This window comes from Syngnathoides biaculeatus, chromosome 13 (assembly GCF_019802595.1).
Source record: "Syngnathoides biaculeatus isolate LvHL_M chromosome 13, ASM1980259v1, whole genome shotgun sequence".
Taxonomy (NCBI): domain Eukaryota; kingdom Metazoa; phylum Chordata; class Actinopteri; order Syngnathiformes; family Syngnathidae; genus Syngnathoides; species Syngnathoides biaculeatus.
The window spans coordinates 25,298,414-25,312,203 of NC_084652.1; the positions used below are offsets into that span (position 1 = coordinate 25,298,414).

The following is a 13,790-nucleotide window of genomic DNA, read 5'->3' on the forward strand; positions in this document are numbered from 1 at the left end:
GGGGGATCTATGTATTACTTCCCAACATCTGGTTACATTTTCACCATTGCACCTTGGGTTTTGTGAGTAAAACGGTGATGTGTTAAATCTTTATTTCAGTCCCACCCTTGTTAGTTCGGTGGCCTTCCCGGCACCCAAAGCGAGGTGCTTGGCTGAGCAGTTCAGGAGGCCAGCTAGGATAAAATAGAAGCAAGATGTGGCGGCCGTAAATCACGCGCCACTGCCAGAGAGCTTGGTGAGGGCAATGGGGTAGGACCCAAATGCAGGACACCGAGACAGTGGCATGGTTTTTGAGGGTGGTTTAATTCCAGACAGAGGTTATACGATTTCTTCCTCTTTATCTTCAACATTTTTTATGACTCCATCTTCTTTTCCCCTTTTTCTGCATGGGGGTTAAGCATGTGTGTTGCTTCTGCAGTGACTGCACCATGCCTTTTCGTTGCACTTGTTTCTGATATGTCCTTTTTGTCCACATTTGTAACAGATCAGACTGGCTTCTCCATCCTTCTTGTGGTTTTTGGTGTCTTGTCTGCTTTGCATCGAGCTAGCCTTCTCTCTTTCTTCACATACAGTGCAGACGCTTTTTTTTTTTTTTGCTTTTGTTCTGCTTGCTTTGGCTCTGTTGACACTTTTTTCTTGAAGAATAAGCTCGTTCACCTTCTAAAATATTTAGTATTTAGAACCACCGACTCCTGGATACTTTTTAATCTGTGGGACTGTATTTTTCGTTTTTGTGGATAATCAGTTGTTTCGTGCTGATGTGAGTGTGGGCTGCTAATTAGCACAAACCTGGTGTTAGTAACAAGACCAGCCATCAAGATGGCTTCCTTCTCTACTGAGGACTATCATGGACTACTGCAGAGGGTGTCAATTCTGGAATCGAAAAACTGCCATCTTGAAGTTTATGTGGATGTAAATGGACAGTCAGGGAATGAAACCACTCTGCAGATGTCTCAAAATTGTGAGCAGAGTTGCGCTAACAGTCAGCCACCGAGCTCAACAACGAGGACTGACGTGAACTGTGGAAAGGATAATGGACACCCCAGCAGTTCTCCCTGGAATTTACAGGGAGCAAAGCCCAAACATATGGGACATTTAAAATGGAAGACACAACAGCACCAGGAGAGAATCTGGCTGGGCTGCATTGCGGGCCGCCTCAACACCAAGTGAGCAGCCATGGACGGTCGTTACAGCGAAGAGCTAGAAAAAAAGAGTGTGATTCCTTGCAAAATATTGACATCCAGTGCAAAATATTGACATCAGACTTACAAATAGATATGAGGCAAACTTACAAGATCCAGGCCAAGAATGCTCATCCTCCACCACCACTGAAAGGTACGAAATTCAATTGGGACCCCAAACCTTAATAGTTGGTGATGGAGCCATCAAGGATGTGAAACGCTTTTGCAGTGAGAAGAACACCAAAGTACTGTGTTTTACTAATGACACGGTGTCTAATATCGCTCAAAAAAATCCTGGATATCACTGATCAGCACCAAACTGTGAAATCTGTCATTATACATACAGGGGCCCTTGGATGTTCTCAAGCATTATGACATTATTACAACGTATGGTCTGGACATTTTGTTATTAAATGAAATGTGGTAAAACAGAAAGTAGCTGTAATACCATTTAAATGAGGCAACACCAGCAGATTTTAATTTTATGAACAAGTGTCATACAGGGGAAAAACGTAGTGGTTTTGCTGTTATTTTTAAATCATTATTTCAATGAAAAGAAATTATACTGAGTGATTTTAGCTCTTTTGAATATCTGTGTTTTTTAGTTAAGGGTGACCCGAAGGTTATCATTTTAATCATTTGTAGACCTCCAAGATACAATGGAAAATTTAGGGAGGATTTTTCAGAACTGTGTATCAGTGTAACAGTATACATGTAATATGTACCCTATTTTGACAATGTGATGTTAAATCCTCTCTCTGTCACGGACGAGACTCGGGGGTGGACCCAAATGCACGACTCAGGTGAGAGGTAAGCAGTGCGGAATAAGCCTTTATTCGTTCCAATGTCGGTTACCAGGGAGTCAGTCCAAACAAGCAGCAAGATCAGTAACGGCAGGCTTACGGGGTAGGTCTGGAGACAGGCGTTGGTCGGTACATGGGAGGTAGACGTCAGGAGTACGGTAGTGCGGGAACGAGGCATGAGAGGCAACGATCTAGCAGAGTCTCTGTCGTCCCCCGGGTCCTATATGTACTGGGTTTCATCGGAGGTCATGAGGCGCAGGTGTGACCCTTCCGATTAGACGGCCACGCCCAGCCCTGGCTGGAATCCAGGATCATGACAGTACCCCCCCCCCCTCAACGGACGGCTCTGGATGGCCCAGGCGCATCAGGGTGAGTCGCGTGAAAGTCCCTGATGAGGGAGCAGTCCACGACGAAGCGGGAGGGGATCCAAGAGCGCTCCTCTGGGCCATATCCCTCCCAGTCCACCAGGTACTGGACCCCCCTCCCTCTGCGGCGGGAAGACAGCAACCGGCGCACGGTGTACACCAACCCACCGTCGACCATGCGGGGGGGCGGGGGGGACTTGAGCGGAGGAGCCAGCGACGACGTGCGATTCGGGCGAAGTCTGCTGACGTGGAACGTAGGGTGCACCCTCATCGACCTGGGCAGTTTCATCGAGACGGCGACCGGGTTAATAACCTTGGAAACAGGGAACGGGCCAACGAACCTGGGAGCAAGTTTGCGGGATTCCGTCCGCAGCGGGAGATCTTTGGTGGAGAGCCACACTCGCTGTCCCACTCTGAGCTCTGGTGCGGCCCTCCTCTTGCGGTCTGCTGCGGCCTTGTAGGCGCTGCTCATGTGCAGCAGTGTCCTCCGAGCTGCTTCCCAGGTCCGTTTGCAGCGTCGCACCACGGCCAGGGCCGACGGAACTGTGGATTCTGTGACCAGTGGAGGAAACAGGGACGGAGGATACCCATGCACGACATGGAGTGGAGCCATACCTGTTGAAGCGGAGGGTAGGGAATTGTGGGCATACTCCACCCACTTGATGTGCTGGCTCCACGTGCTCTGGTCCCTGGATACCAGACATCGAAGACCGGTCTCTAATTCCTGGTTAATCCTCTCAGTCTGGCCATTAGACTCTGGGTGATGACCCGATGTCCGACTTGCTGAAGCGCCGATGAGGTTGCAGAACTCCTTCCAGAAACGGGCGCTGAATTGCGGACCCCTGTCCGAAACGATGTCCTGGGGTAGACTGTGGTAACGGACGACCTCGTCTAATACCAACTGGGCTATCTGCTTGGCCGACGGGATCTTCGGGAGCGGCACGAAGTGGACCATCTTGGATAAACGGTCCACTATGGACAGCACCACTGTGTTCCCTTGTGAAGGCGGCAGGCCGGTAACGAAGTCCATCGCGATGTGTGACCACGGACGAAAGGGGATGGACAGGGGTTGCAACTCACCAACGGGCCGTAGGCGGGAAGTTTTATTGGCAGCACACACCGGGCAGGCGTTGACGAACTCCCTTACATCCTTGCTGAGGTTAGGGAACCAGAACCTTTGTTCGACCACTGACCGTGTCTTCGCCATACCCGGGTGGCAGACCGTCTTGTTGGTATGGGCCCAGTTGATGACGTCTCCCCGCAGAGATGGGATGACGAAAAGACGGCCCGACGGACAATCCGCGGGTGGCGGTGTCTCTTCCAGGGCCTCCTTCACCCGCGACTCGATCGACCAGGTGAACCCGGACACGAAGCACCCCGCTGGCAGGATAGTAGCGGCGTCTGAATCAGTGCGCCCTCCCTCGTGGATCCGCGAGAGTGCATCCGGCTTGCCGTTTTTGGAGCCTGGGCAGTAAAAGACCTTAAAGTGGAAGCGGGTGAAAAATAGAGCCCACCTGGCCTGACGGGCGTTCAACCACTTCGCGGACTTCAGGTATTCAAGGTTCTTATGGTCCGTAAAGACAACGAACGGTACTTGCGAGCCCTCCAGCCAGTGCCGCCACTCCTCCAACGCGCTCTTGACCGCCAGCAGTTCCTTATCTCCCACGTCGTAGTTCCTCTCTGCCGGGGTCAACTTTCTAGACAGGAACGCGCACAGGTGAATCCTTCCATCCCTGGGACTCCTCTGCAACAAGACTGCTCCGATTCCTGAATTCGATGCATCCACCTCCACCACAAACTGGTTATCGGGATCCGGAATAATGAGAACGGGCGCAGTAGTGAAACTTGCCTTGAGCCTGCCAAAGGCCTCCTGGCAGGTCCCGGACCAGTCGAAGGTGGTATTTGGCGAAGTGAGCGAATGCAGAGGAGCGGCCACGGAACTGAAGTTCCTTATGAATTTCCTATAGAAATTGGCAAATCCCAAGAACCTCTGCACGTCCCTCCTGTTGGTGGGGGTAGGCCACCGCAGCACCGCGTCGACCTTCCCGGGATCCATCCGTATCTCTCCCTCAGCCAGGACGAAGCCCAGGAAGGACACGGATGCCTGATGGAACTCACACTTTTCCATATTCACGTATAATTGGTGCTGCTGCAGACGCCGGAGCACCTCTCGGACTTGTTGAATGTGAGAGGCTAGGTCTGCTGAAAAGATGAGAATGTCATCCAGGTAAACAAAGACAGATCTGTTCAGGAACTCCCGGAGCACGTCGTTAATGAAGTTCTGAAAGACGGCCGGAGCGTTTGTCAGTCCAAAGGGCATCACAAGATACTCATAGTGCCCTGTGGGGGTGTTGAACGCCGTTTTCCACTCATCCCCTTCCCGAATCCGCACCAGATGGTAAGCGCTGCGCAAGTCGAGCTTGGTGAAGATCCGGGCTCCCTGGAGGAGTTCGAATGCTGTAGAGATAAGCGGCAAAGGGTACCAGTTCTTGACTGTGATGTCGTTCAGTCCTCGGTAGTCGATGCAGGGTCGCAGCATGGAGTCCTTCTTCTTGACAAAAAAAAACCCCTGCACCGGCTGGTGAAGATGAGGGGCGAATGATTCCGGCTGCCAGCGAGTCCTCGATGTAGTCCCTCATGGCTTGATGCTCTGGTCCTGTTAAAGAGAACAGCTTCCCTCTGGTAGGAAAGGTGCCTGGCAGGATTTCAATCGCGCAGTCGTATGACCGATGTGGCGGTAGAGACTTTGCCTTAGATTCAGAGAAGACCTCCCGTAGGTCATGATAGCAGGAGGGCACTGCGGTCAGGTCCAGGGCGGTACCAGGTTCTGTTAGCTGAACCGGCGCGACTTGAATACCCCTGTTTCCCCGGACAGCGAAACAACGACTGAGACAGTCCTCACCCCAAGTCTTGATCTGACCCGTGGTCCAATCTATGTGCGGATTATGTTCTTTGAGCCATGGACTGCCCAAGATGATGTCGCTACTACGTGCGTCGAAGACATGAAAGCTAATTCGCTCCGAGTGAGCGTCCGGAAAGCTCATACGTAGCGTCTGAGTACGATGTGTAACCCGACAAAGGAACTTGCCGTTGGCGGCATAGGCGTGACGAAACCGTTGCGTGGGGAAGGTTGCCGCCCCCAGCTCCTCGACCACGCGGGGATTTATCAGGTTTGCTTCCGACCCAGAATCTATGAAAGCCGTCACAGAGCATGAACGGGAGTCCGTTCCCAAGGTGAGGTGAAGAAGGGACCTCCCTGACCCCGTCGCGGTGTACCGCACACTCACCGGAGTAGCGATCCTGATGTCAGAATGTCCTGGTCGAGTCGGGCAACGGGCGATCAAGTGTCCCAAACGCCCGCAGTAAAAACAGCATCCCTCTCGTCGCCGACGTAAGCGCTCCTCCGCTGAGCTGCCAAGCCCCTCCACTTGCATGGCTTCCGGTGAAGCTGACAACACGGGTGGCCGGGAAGCGGAAACAACCGGACTGCGACTCTCCCTCTCCTCCTCCCTCAGGCCCTCCATCTGTCTCTGCACGGTGAGGCGCTGGTCCACCTTGAGGGCCAATGCGATGAGAGAGTTAAGCAACGGCGGAAGATGCATGGCCACGAGGTGACCACGGATCTGTGGGGACAGTCCCTCGTAAAACGCGTCATGGAGGGCTTCCTCATTCCAGCGGCTCTCGGCAGCCCAAATCCGGAACTCGATGGCGTAGTCGGACACGCGGCGACGCCCCTGGCGAATTGTCATGAGTGACGACGCCGCCTGGCGTTCCGGAGCCGCATACTGGAACACCTGGGTGAGCGCGCAGACGAAGCTCGCCCATGAGCGGCAGGTCTCCGAGTTACGGCTCCACTCGGCGGTGGCCCATACCTCCGCCCTCCCTGTCATGTGGGAAATGACGAAGGCGATCCGGGAGTGGTCCGTGGGAAAAGCGGAAGCTTGCAGCTCAAAGTGGAGATCGCACTGCGCCAGGAAGGGCTTGACGTTACCGGAGTCGCCTGAGAACCTCTCTGGTCGAGAGAGCGGTGACGGTGGCACGGGGGGGCACAAGAGCGGCCGCGCTAGCTTGGGAGGCTAGCCACGGTTGCAGCTGGGTGCAGAGCTCCTGGATCTGGTGAGTCATACCCTGGAGAGCAGCCTCTTGCTCACCCAGGCGTTTGCCCTGCACTTGCAGCGCACGCCGAATGGCTTCAGAGTCAGCTGGGTCCATGTTCTTGGCTAGATCGTTCTGTCACGGACGAGACTCGGGGGTGGACCCAAATGCACGACTCAGGTGAGAGGTAAGCAGTGCGGAATAAGCCTTTATTCGTTCCAATGTCGGTTACCAGGGAGTCAGTCCAAACAAGCAGCAAGATCAGTAACGGCAGGCTTAGGGGTAGGTCGGGAGACAGGCGTTGGTCGGTACACGGGAGGTAGACGTCAGGAGTACGGTAGTGCGGGAACGAGGCATGAGAGGCAACGATCTAGCAGAGTCTCTGTCGTCCCCCGGGTCCTATATGTACTGGGTCTCATCGGAGGTCATGAGGCGCAGGTGTGACCCTTCCGATTAGACGGCCACGCCCAGCCCTGGCTGGAATCCAGGATCATGACACTCTCATTTAAGTGTTTTGAGAATATTTTTACCAACAATTACGAATTTTCAGGGACGCTGCCATTTTCGCGAGTAATATGATCTACGTGGGCGTATGTGATATGTACTGTGCCGTTCCAAACGCCGGATTACATGGGACACCATTATACGCAGCGCTGATTTCTCGGCTTTATCCTCATCTGATGAAGAAATTGCAGTATCAGTTGATCGGAAGACGGAGGCGTTTTCAGGTGAAGGAGGGCTTTAGCGGAGCTTCGGTGGTGGCCCTTTTTAAGAAGGGGGACCTGAGTGTGTGTTCCCACTGTAGGGGGATTACACTCCTCAGCCTCTCTGGTAAGGTCTATTCAGGGGTGCTGGAGAGGAGAATCCATCGGAAGTCGAATCTCCAATTCAGGAGGAGCAATGTGGTTTTCGTCCTGGCCATGGAACAGTGGACCAGCTCTACACCCTTAGCAGGATCCTCGAGGGTGCATGGAACTTCGCCCAACCAGTCTACATGTATTTTGTGGACTTAGATAAGGCGTTCGACTGTGTCCCTCGGGGAGTCTTGTGGGGGGGTTCTTCGGGGGTATGGGGTAACGAACCCCTTGATACAGGCTGTTCGGTCCCTACAACTGATATCAGAGTTTGGTCTGCATTGTCGGCAAAAAGTCAGACTTGTTTCCGGTGAGAGTTGGACTCCGCCAAGGCTGCCCTTTGTCACCGATTTTGTTCATAACTTTTATGGACAGAATCTCAAGGCATAGCCGATGGGTAGAGTGTGTCCAGTTTGGTGGCCTCAGCATCACATCTCTGCTCTTTGAAGATGATGTGGTTCTGTTGGCTTCATCAAGCCATGATTTCCAGCTCTCGCTGGAGCGGTTCACAGCTGAGTATGAAATGGCTGGGATGAGAATCAGCACCTCCTCGAAAAAGGGTGGCGTGCAGTCTCGGGATCGGGGATTAGATCCTGCCCCAAGTGGAGGGGTTCAAGTATTTTGGGGTCTTCTTCATGAGTGAGGGAAGAATGGAGCGGAAAATCGACAGATGGATCGGTGCAGTGTCTGCAGTGATGTGGACTTTGTATCGGTCCGTTATGGTAAAAGCGGAGCTAAGTTCAAAAGGCGAAGCTCTCAATTTACGAGTCGATCTACGTTCCTACCCTCACCTATGGGCACGAGCTATGGGTCATGACCGAAAGTACAAAATCCTGGATACAAGCGGCCAAAATTAGTTTCCTCTGTATGGTGTCTGGGCTCTCCCTTAGAGATAGAGTGAGAAGCTGAGTCATCCGGGAGGGGCTCAGTGTTGAGTTGCTGCTCCTCCGCATTGAGAGGAGCCAGATGAGGTGGCTGGGGGATCTGATTCAGATGCCTCCCAGACGTCTCCCGAATGAGGTGTTACGGGTACGTCCCACTGGAAAGGGACACCAGGGACGACTAAGGATATGCTGGAGAGACTATGTTTGTCGGCTGGCCTGGCAACGCCTCGGGACCCAATGGCTGGAAGAAGTGGCTGGGGAAAGGAAAGTCTGGGTATCCCTGCTGAAGCTCCTTCCCCCGCGACCCGACCCGGAGAAGTGGTAGAAAATGGATGGATGGATTGTTGAGCGGAGTGTGTACTGCACTACCCATGAGTTTCATTGCCAATTTCTCCACTTTTTTGGAGCACAGACATGTTTACAAGGCAGACGGTTTCTGTCTAAATAGACAAGGATTAAGGTATTGGCTGCCAACATTTTTTAGTGTATCCAGAGCTTTCGGAACACGTCTGACTGAAAGGCTTCACAATAGCTTTGAAAAAGTCAGATGGTATAGAATGAAATACGGCTCCTTGATGGTTTCGGCTGTTGAACCATTTTCTGTAAAGTTTTTTTTGGTCAACTGTAACAAATTCTGACATGGTAATTGAGCTTTTCCTGGATGGTTTCAGATGTGTCATTTTATCATTTTGCTGATTTATGATATTTAACCTGAAGAATAGTAATTTTTCACTGAAACAAGCAAATTCACTGCATCCATCAGCTGTTAAGAGTTCTGGAGCTACCTGATTCAGGGAGGTTGTGAGGTTGTCAACTATAGCAAACAGATTGCGAGTATTTTTCAAGCTCTTACTGATGGTTTCACAAAGGTTGCTGTCCAGCCCTGAGTAATTCTTATTTAAAATTACAACTACTTTTTCGGCAGAGGTTGTGGTTAATTTGGGGTTTCGTTTTTCTCAACCGACGTTCTGGTTTCCTCCACTTTGATTTATAGGTCTTTACCATCATAGTGCACCTCCACGTTGTTCTAGCTCACCTCAACATTGTCTTGGTTTTAATTGCAGTGACAGCATTTATGATATTTGAGTTTTCTAGTGAAATTATCCAACGGTTCATCAACTGCCTCAACATTCACATTTTTTGGCATAACTCTGGTCTTCATAAATTTAGTGGTGGTACTTTCATTTATAAACCTTTCCTCAATTGACATAGAGGTTGCCTGAAATTTTGAGAGAATCTGTCGGTCAAAGAAAACTAAACAATGTCAGAAATAGTCATATGCTTAATGTCAACTGATATAATTTCAACATCCTTCGAGATGATGAGGTCTAAGATGTGTCCATGTCCATTTTCCAAGCCTCTTATCCTCATAAGGGTTACGGGCATGCGAGAGCCTATCCCAGCTAACATTGGGGGAAAGTCACACTCTACCCAGTACTGGTCACCAGTAAATCATAGGGCGCACAGGTCTAAGATGTAACCTTGAATGTGCTTTGGACTCTTAATATAATGAGAGTCGTGAAAAGTGTTTATAGCAGAGAGTTTTTTGTATTTATTTCCCATGTAAATGTCTACATCACAGGTGTCATACCTAATCTCCATAGGGGTCTGACTTATTCTGAAAAAGACTGTACACCAGTCGATTTGGAGATGAGTCTTTTCTGGGTGGATGAGGGACCCTTCACATCTTAGTGGATGTTGGCTTAAGGCGAGGTGAGGAGGAAGATCTTGGCATGGTATGAATTGGATTCCAGTATTAAAAACAGCATTCATTGTGTTTGTCACATCTAGAAGATGAAGATAGGATAAGTTTTGCATTGGATTTTGCTCTTAAGTTGGCGGGAGGGGGGTGGCTGAGTCCAAGTGCTGCCTCATTTCTCATTCGTTCCTCCAATTGTTTGGGTAACTCCATCTGTGCCCCGTGTTGCTTTTTTCTTCCTTTTCCTATTGGGTAACAACTGGACACTTCTGGGAATTTTGTGTTTCAGCCGCATAAACCAGGCCATTTTTTTTTCTTTTGGGGGCACTGAATAACTTACACTAGAGGTCTCAAACTGACAACCCAGGGTCATTTACGGCCCGCAAGACAATATTTTGTGGCCCCCACCTTAACATGAAACTTTAATGTTAGTGCGGCCTTTTTACAGTGTTATGTGCGGAGGTGACAAACCTACTGATCACGCTGGGGTATATGGCTCTCAGGGGACCGGGCTTGATACAAGCAGAGCGACATTTTTCAGTGAATGAAATTTACAGTAGCGTTGCCATGGAGAGTTGTATTCGTAGTTTTGCTCATAACTTGTTTACACCAGCATCCTTATTTTATTTTGTGTTAAAAAAAATTAAGAAATACGTTTGAGAAGATTGGAATTCTTTTACTTCTAACTTAAATTGTCCGCGAATGTGCCTCCAGCAGGCGCAAAGTAAATTGGAGTAGAGACCCCTGACTTACACAAAAAAACCTTGTGATTCCAATTTCCCAACCGACCCTAAAAATTCTAATTGACCCGTACATTTTTACACCAGGTAAAAAAAGTCATTCAGGAGTGTGGTTTTCCACGCTTCGCGCGCAGCGAGCTAGCGGACACAGGGCACTTGCTTTGCACGTGCGCATCTTGCGAGCTGCTGCGGAAGCACAGAGTTAAGTCGGGTGTTTGACAGCAACTGCAGCGGGTGGGTGGGCGTGACACTTCCTCATGCACGCTGCCACTGCTTGGCAGTACCTGCATCGCTTTGTGCCCTCATTACATTGTGAATTTAAGCCTTGTTTTTCAAGCCACTTGATGCCAGATCATTGTGTGTACATACGTGTGTTCATGAGCATCTGCCTCGTGCCATGTCAAGAGCATTCCTGAGCCATATCAAGTCAAGTTACGTTTTCATGTTTTGCCATGTCCGATTTTTGACATTGTTTCATGTTTTTTGGACCAACCTGTTAATAGATAGTTTTCGACTGATGTCACACACTTTCCGATTAAGAGAACGGGCGCCATTTTGGATGGGTAAATTCGAGTCAACAAACTGTAACTAAACAGAAATCAGTTCAGAAAGGCGTATGAATCGGGGTGCACTGCTGCGTTATCGGTTGCTCCAATGAAAGTGGGCATTGTAAAGCGTCTTTCTTTCGACTGCCAGCTGTGATCAAGAACCAGTGCACGAAAACTGAGTAGTTATCAACCAAACGGCGACAACTGTGGCTGTCTCGTATCATCAGAGCCGATCTAACAGCCAAAACATTCCCTTATGTTGTAATGGTTTACATAATTCACCTATGGGACCTCGAGTTAGGTTACGAGGTTCCGCACGGACGTTATTGGTGGTTACACTTCCGGTGTTAGTGTGGGTAGAGCGTTCCTGCCGTAATGGGTTCACTCTGTTTATGTCTGCATTAAAACGAGGAACGTTTGCTCCTGTGTTCAACACTCCGCCTCCGACTCATTTTCTTCGGCGCTACAATGTCAGGGTTTGTTCGGAGCATTTCGCTCTTGGTCGGTATTGGATAGCTTTTAGAATGTCACACCTACTTAGCAATAACTAAGTTCTGTGTAGAAGTGTTCGGGCCAAGGGCTTACATAATACTCATGTGTGAATGCAATGCATGTCTCTCAAAGTCTAAATTTTCTGTCAGCCCACAAAAGCAACTAAAACTGAACTGGAACAACCCCCCCCCCCCCAGTACTCTATAATGAATCCGTGTGCTGTCCTCAGGACACGTTATTATGTGAAGCTAGGCAGCCAGCGACTTATAAAGAAACTCCATACACAAGGTGTTCTTTTCTTGCTTTTATGGAGCTCTCTTTTGGTAAATGAATTAATAAATGTAACTGAAAGATACAGAAAAATATATATTACACTGGGCACTCTGTGCCATTGTGTAAAGTACAGGTAGCTACCTTATTTTATGCTAAACACAACAATAGCTGTATTGTGGTGTTTACATAATTCACCAGAGGGACCTCGAGTTGGGGCGCGGGGTTCCGTACGGACTGTGTTTGTTGTTGCGCTTCTGGAGTCAAAGTTCAACAGAGTTCCCGCCGTTATGCGGGTAGTGTTTTGATGTCGAACAATAAAACAAGTTTTGTTCCTGTGTCCGACACTCTGCCTCTGACTCCTTTTCTCCGGCGCTACACTGGTGACCCCGACGTCAGTCCCAGCGTTTTCGAGACTGAAATGAACATGGCAATCGCCATCCTCAAATTGCCGGAGTTTTGGGAGACGTCCGCGGCAACGTGGTTCGCGCAGACGGAGGCTCAGTTCGCCCTCCGCGGGATCTCAGATGATTCCACGCGTTATTATCACATTGTCTCAGCCCTCGGGGGCTCAACGGCGGCCAGAGCAGTGAACTTCATCACCTCTCCCCCGGCCCGAGATAAGTATGCTGGGATCAAGGCTCACCTTCTCAAGGTTTTTGAGCTTTCACGGCCGGAGCGTGCCCGACGTCTGTTGGCTATTAATGAACTGGGGGACAGCAAACCTTCCGAACTCATGGAAATGATGCTAAACCTGCTAGGCACGGAAGAACCCAATTTCATTTTCATGGAACTGTTTCTCAGGCACATGCCACCGCATGTTCAGACGGCGCTCGCAAACAGTACTGTCACTGAGCCTCCATGAAAGCAGCCCTGCGTGCCGGCTTGACGGACGGCAACTGGTTGGATATGCTCCCGTGGGTCATGCTCGGCCTCAGGTGCGCCCCCAAGGAGGACTTGTTGTCCTCATTCGCCGAGCTCGTCAATGGCCAGCCACTGCGGGTCCCCGGCAAATTCATCCCAGACGCCACAGCACCCTGGTCCACAGCCAGGAAACAGTCCTCCCCGCTTGGCCCCTACAGTGCACACCCGCCGGGGTCGGGTCATCATCGCTCCACGGCATGAGGACTTTGACTATGGGTGAATTCTGGGGGGGCTTGTGAGGTGTTTACATAATTCAGCCGAGGGACCTCAAGTTGAGGTGCTGATTTTGTTGTTGCGCTTCCGGAGTCAAAGTTCAACAGAGTTCCCGCCGTTATGCGGGTAGTGTTTTGATGTCGAACAATAAAACAAGTTTTGTTCCTGTGTCCGACACTCCACCTCCGACTCCTTATCTCCGGCGCTACAGTATCAACGAACACTCGTTTTCGTCGAGCTTTCAAATAAATATAATTGTGACCTCACTCTAATAACTGTGGACATACAATACTTACAAAGGCGTAAGTTTCCCAAGGTTCAATGTTTAGAACACATTCAGCGTAGTTATGAGTTGTTGTCAGACTTAATGTTCACCATGCTCACATTTCCACCGGAGACACGTCTAAGATCCTCTATTAGAGTGAGGAGCACTCACTCCGCATAGAAACTGACTGATCCTCACAGGTCAAGTGTCATTCTGACGCTTTTTCTTTTAAAACATTTTAACACATTGATTCATGAAATAAACACATTTTCAACTTTTTAACGAACATTTATCCAACATATTTATCTTATTAAATATACAAATCTTTTAACCAAAGACATTACAATCCGTCTTCATCTTTATTTCATTCACATATTCAGCTTGCACTTGCTTTTTTCATCCCCACAAAGTGATTGTTATGTGCACATGACAACAAAAACTAAAATAATAACAAGCT

The 13,790-nt window shown here is 49.8% G+C and overlaps 1 long non-coding RNA gene across 1 annotated transcript; it reads right to left on the reverse strand.

The window, feature by feature from the left end:
• Positions 1-612: 612 nt before the first annotated feature.
• Positions 613-13,494, reverse strand: LOC133511287 (uncharacterized). Its single transcript, XR_009797855.1, has 3 exons — positions 13,365-13,494; positions 1,293-1,328; positions 613-1,200 (listed from the first exon to the last, which is right to left on the reverse strand). It is a non-coding gene; the product is annotated as an uncharacterized LOC133511287 (long non-coding RNA).
• Between the last annotated feature and the right edge of the window lie 296 nt (positions 13,495-13,790).